We start from the raw sequence: 6,199 nt of genomic DNA on the forward strand, positions 1-6,199 counted from the left end.
AATCTAATACACCCCTCTACTAATACGCCCTCTATGTCCATATTATATCCATAATTTCAACCGTACTCTATTAACCTTTTTCTAGTAGTGTATGCTACTATTAATAGCATAAATTAATTAAATTTAAAACTAAAAATAAATAAACAATCTCATATATTTTATGGTATTACTCTTAAATTTGACGAATCTAAAAGATAAGTACCAAAACTGTAATTTACTCCAAAAATAATCAAATAGAATGCTGCTGATTCTAATTCTAATCACTATATATATAGCAATAGCGTCTCTCTCTCTCTCTCTCTCTCTCTCTCTCTCTCTCTCTCTCTCTCTCTCTCTCTCTCTCTCTCTCTCTCTCTCTCTCTCTCTAAAAATGGAAGAAGGGGATTCTGAGAGGATGGACAGAAAAGGCAAACGAAAGATTGAGCACATAATCTTCTTGGATAAAGGAGAGTCTTCCATGAAGAACAATTCTCAACGCAATCGAAACATTGTTCATGAGGGACGACGACATTCATCTTCTTCACTTCAAGAAAATGAATCTGCTCCGGTGGCTAATGCTAGGAATGTTTCCATCTCAACGGAGACGGCGGCGGTCACCACCATTCGGAGATTCAATGATGGCCGAAGGCGAAGACCCATCCAATTCAGAAACCGCAGCCCAAGAACGTTTTCCAACTCCAGTACTACTACTGCGTTGGGTGGCCAAAAAACTCATGTAGTGGCGGAGGGCGGCGTTTTACCACCACCTCAACCGAAAAAAGGAACGACGTCGTCGTCCCGAAATCAGAGGAAATTTGAACCTAATTACCTACGTAAAAACTGCTCAAGACCTTTCTCCAATGTATGTGTGCTTCTTCGCCATGAACCCAATTTTGACATTGACGTTGGGATTCAGAGTAGATCAAGAACTGCTACTCCTCCTACACAGAACAACAACTTTAGCGCAAGATTGACGTCACCTCAATTAGGGTTTGACTCTAGCCATGCATCTGGAATACCACGTCCGATTCAGTTCAAAAGCTATACTCGTGAATTGAACGAAATTGGGTTTGAAGACATTGCTGGCCGGAATACACGCCGCCGGCGTCTGAATACAAATCTATCTCTGTCGAATTCTGAATTAATAAACGACGATGGCAGCGTTGATCTTTTGTCACTGGTGGGGAGGAATACTGTGGAAAACCACGCTCATGATCATGATCGTGATCTTAACAATGAAGAAAGTGATGAACTCATTGATCTTTTGTCGAGGGTTGGACTGAATCCATCCGGATGAAGAATGTACGTGTAATCAAGTTTCTGTTTATCTGTTAGATAGATGATCGATGATCATATGTGAGTAAAGGTATAGTACGTATACATTGTTTTCATTGAGACTGATTTGATTTTACCATTTTTTTTGGCTATTTGGATAATTGGATTGAGTTGTTTTATCGATTATGATTGGTTGTAGAGTTGTTTGTTCTGTCATTACAAAAAGAAAATCGTAATAGCATCGTGATGTTAATTTGTTTGATAAAAAAATTATTTGTTTTGTTATTTGCAGAGGGAGCATTAACGAATTTTTACTATAATTAATGTCATGGTTCAACAATTGAAATAGTTAAACGAAATTGCTTACACGAATTTCTCACATGACATATGGCTTACATCTTATATCATATTTGCACTATTATCACTAATTTCTCAGACTTCCAAATATTTAAACGATCGCAGTTAATATAAAATATAGTATATATGTGCTCGTTCATTTTAAATGAATTAATAGTAAAAAAAAAAGTAAAAACATAGAAAAAGATACTAGCGCCTGTGTGATAAATTTAGTCAACAAATAACTTGAACTTCTCCCTCACATGCTTATTCCTTTTTTTCGTTACAATTTTGGCAAGGAAGATCAACTAGACAACTAGTTCATAAAAATGAGTTAATAGAGAGGATTTTTACGATGTTTGTATTCACAATCACTAGCAATTAGAAACCAGTAGTAAATTTGTAACTAAAAGTTATCATGTCTAACTGATTGAAAAAGTTCGTACACAATTTCCTAGAAAAAACATATTGCAACTTCAACTAAACGTTCAAAATGAAAATCATAATAATATAAAAGCAAGCACATAATATCAGGAGGGGTGGAAATCCGAAACTGCAGATGTCGTTGTTTAGATAATCATGTTGCTGAGTTTTGTATGCTAATTTGGATATCTTTTTTGTTATTTTTAGGGTAAAAATTGAAAGAAAAAAGTTCAATAATTTAGTTGAAAGGTAATAAGTCTAAATAAACTGTGGGATAAGTAATTCTGACTTGGTCCTTTGTTGACCTTGTCTAAAGGAATAAGTGGTGTAGCTGCCACCATTTTAGGAGGACACGTTTTTACAGTTTTTTAGCTTAGCAGTTTTTCCCTTTTGCTTATTATTTAAAGCCTTGTAAGTCTCTTGTTTTGGTATCAGAAATTGAATAAGAAGAAAAGCTGGAATCTTTCCCTGCAACTCTGTTTTTTCCTTATTTGGGCATACTCTTTTGATCAGTAACAGGGCCCTGCACCAACACTTGGTATCAGAGCTTTCTAGCTTATGCCCAAATACATAAGGTACGACAACATGACAGGTTCCAGTCAACAAGTACCAAGAGATAACGGTGGGGTGTCGTTCCAATGTCCATTGTTGACTTCAACAAACTATACAACGTGGGCAATCAAGATGGAGGCTATCATGGATGCTCAAGGTGTTTGGGAATCCATAGAACCAACAGTCGGGGTGACTGTTGACGAGAAGAAGAACAAGATGGCACGAGCCTACATCTTCCAAGCAATACCGGAGGACATTCTCATGCAGGTAGCAAAGAAGAAAACCGCAAAAGAGGTGTGGGAATCGTTGAAAATCCGTTACCTGGGGGCAGATAGAGTGCAAAAGGCGAGGTTACACTCACTCAAGAGTGAGTTTGATGCACTGAGGATGAAAGAAGGAGAGACCATAGATGAATTCGCAGGAAAGTTGAGTGGTATTAACTCAAAATACATCAGTCTTGGTGCAACAATGGAAGACAGCACTTTGGTGAGAAAGTTGCTTGATTCTGTCCTAGAAAAATTTCTACAGCTTGTGGCCTCGATTGAACAATATTCAGACTTGGATACAATGCCATTTGAAGAAGCTATTGGCAGACTCAAGGCCTATGAAGATCGACTACGAGTTCGGGGTGAAAACTCAAATGCTGAAGCGGGTTTGTTGCTGACTCGATCTGAAGGGCAAATGGGTCAAAAATCACAAAAGGGCTCTCCTAGTGCAGCAGGAAGAGGTCGTGGATCTTCTAATGAAAGGGGAGGTCGAGGAGGTTATCGAGGAAGAGGCTCAAGAGGTAGAGGCGGCCGAGGCAATCGACAATCATTCCGAGATACAAGTAATGGTCGAGGAAAGGGAAGAGATAAAAGTCACATAAAATGTTTTAATTGTGACTTGTTTGGACACTTTGCATCGGAGTGGCCAAATCCCAAGAGAAAAGAAGCTGATGTTAATCTCATACAGGTACAGGATGAAGAACATGCGTTATTGTTAACTGTATGGGGTGAAGATACAGATGAATGGGTGTTGCTCAATGAAGACAAAGTTTTCCCAGCAACAAAAGGGAATGAGAAGGACACATGGTACTTAGACAATGGGGCCAGTAACCACATGACAGGGGTGTGAGAATACTTTGCAGAACTTGATGAAAGAATAACAGGGCAAGTGAGATTTGGGGACGGATCCAAAGTACAAATCAAAGGAAGAGGAACAATTCTGTTGGAGTGTAAAAACGGGGAGCAGCAGATAATATATGAAGTATATTACATCCCTGCCTTGAAGAGTAATATACTTAGTCTTGGTCAAATGACAGAAGTGGGGTACAGAATTGAGATGATCCATGAATTTTTGAGAGTTCATGATGCAAGAAATCGGCTGATCATGAAGGTACAGCGCTCGAGAAACCGGTTGTACAAGATCATGCTCCATACGTCACAACCAATATGTCTAAGTGCAAGTTTGGATGATGTTGCTTGGCTTTGGCATGCAAGGCTGGGGCATATAAATTTTCCCTTGATTGAGTCCATGGTAGAAAAAGAGCTGGTGATTGGAGTGCCGAGAATCAACTATCCCACACAAGTTTGTGAAGGATGTCTAGTCGCAAAACAAACACGACAACCGTTCCCAAAAGAAACTCAATGGCAAGCAATGAATCCTCTAGAATTGGTACATGCAGACCTCTGTGGCCCAATAACACCCCAAACTATAGGAGGTAATCAATATTTCCTCCTCATAGTTGATGATTGTAGCAGATATATGTGGGTGACGATGATTAGAACCAAAAGTGAAGCATTTGTTGCGTTCAAGAAGTTCAAGACTCGTGTAGAAGCTGAAGGGAAGTTCAAACTAAAAATGTTGCGCACAGACCGAGGAGGTGAACTCACGTCTAAAGAATTCAATGATTATTGCAACCAGGAGGGAATTAAAAGACAATTGACAACGCCCTACTCCCCACAACAGAACGAGGTAGTAGAGCGTCGGAATCGAACAATTTTTGAAGCCACCAGGTCCTTATTGAAAGCAATGGATGTCCCAGAAACACTTTGGGGGGAAGCCGTTCGCCACGCGGTTCAGATACTTAATAGAGTGCCAACAAAAGGAGTCAAGAATATGACCCCATATGAAGCTATGCAGGGGAAGAAACCAACACTCGAACACTATAAAGTGTTTGGTTGTGTTGCTCATGTAAGAGTGCCATCGAATCAGCTCACAAAATTGAGTGATAGAAGTGAGAAGATGATCTATCTAGGAAACGAGGAGGGAACAAAAGGCTATCGCCTGTACTACCCTAATCGGAAGAGAATTTGGGTATCCCGTGATGTTATATTTGAAGAGAAAAAGAAAGGGGATTGGGCTAAGGCCCAATTTTAAATGATTGGGTCAGATTTCCCAGTGAAGGTATGGCCCAAGAATGTGTGGTGGGGAACGATCCAATACAAGGGGAGATGGCAAGCCCTAATTCACAATCCAGTGAAAGCCACTCACAACCGACATCTCCTGGTCAATCACAAATTGGCAACGAAAGGGGTGAATCACCAAACTCATTTGCGGGCATCAGATCTCCATCCTCAAACGAAGGTCTTAGTGCAGACAGAGAAACATACAATGACACACCAGTTCGTGGCTTTCGGTCCTTGGCTGATATATACGAGGAAACGCAAGCCCTAAAAGAAGATTCAGAAGTTTTAATGTATGCTGGAGAAGAACCCACTACCTATGAAGAAGCCTCGAGTGAAGAAGAATGGATAAAAGCAATGAAACAGGAGTTGGAATCCATTGAAAAGAATGATACTTGGAAGTTGACTCACCTTCCTAAAGGTCAAAAAGCAATAGGTTTGAAGTGGGTCTTTAAATTAAAGAAAGATGCTGAAGGAAACGTGACCAAATACAAGGCCAGAATAGTCGCCAAGGGATATGTACAGAAAAAGGGTATCGATTTCGATGAGGTTTTTGCGCCGGTAGCACGTCTGGAAACAATACGGGCGCTGTTGGCCTTGGCAGCAAGTGGAGGATGGAAAGTTCACCATTTGGACGTGAAATCAGCATTTTTAAATGGGTTCTTACAGGAGGAAGTATATGTTACACAACCAACTGGATTTGTCATTGAAGGAAAAGAGAACATGGTGTACAGGTTGAACAAGGCACTCTATGGTCTCCGTCAGGCTCCGAGAGCTTGGAATGATAGACTTGACAAAACTTTGAAAGAGATGGGATTCAAGAGATGTCCACAGGAGTATGCTGTGTACAAACTCCATAAGTCAAACCAAGTCTTGATAGTTGGAGTTTATGTGGATGATCTGATCGTAACAGGAACAAATGAAGAGCTGGTGAATGAGTTCAAAAAACGAATGCTGAATATCTTTGACATGAGTGACTTGGGAATTCTGTCCTACTACTTGGGGATAGAAGTTCACCAAAGCAAAGATGGTATCACAATAAGTCAAACAGGGTATGCTAAGAAGATTCTTAAAATAGCAGGAATGGGAGAGTGTATCCCAAGTCAATACCCAATGGAACCACGTATATGCTTATCAAAGGATGAAGATGGAGTGTCGGTTAATGCTACTGAGTACCGATGACTTATTGGCAGCCTTCGTTACCTCATACACTCAAGACCATATCTTAGCTATTCAGTGGGAGTAGT

The sequence above is a fragment of the Lactuca serriola genome, chromosome 6 (genome assembly GCF_051521515.1).
Source record: "Lactuca serriola cultivar US96UC23 chromosome 6, Lser_US96UC23_V15, whole genome shotgun sequence".
Taxonomy (NCBI): Eukaryota; Viridiplantae; Streptophyta; class Magnoliopsida; order Asterales; family Asteraceae; genus Lactuca; species Lactuca serriola.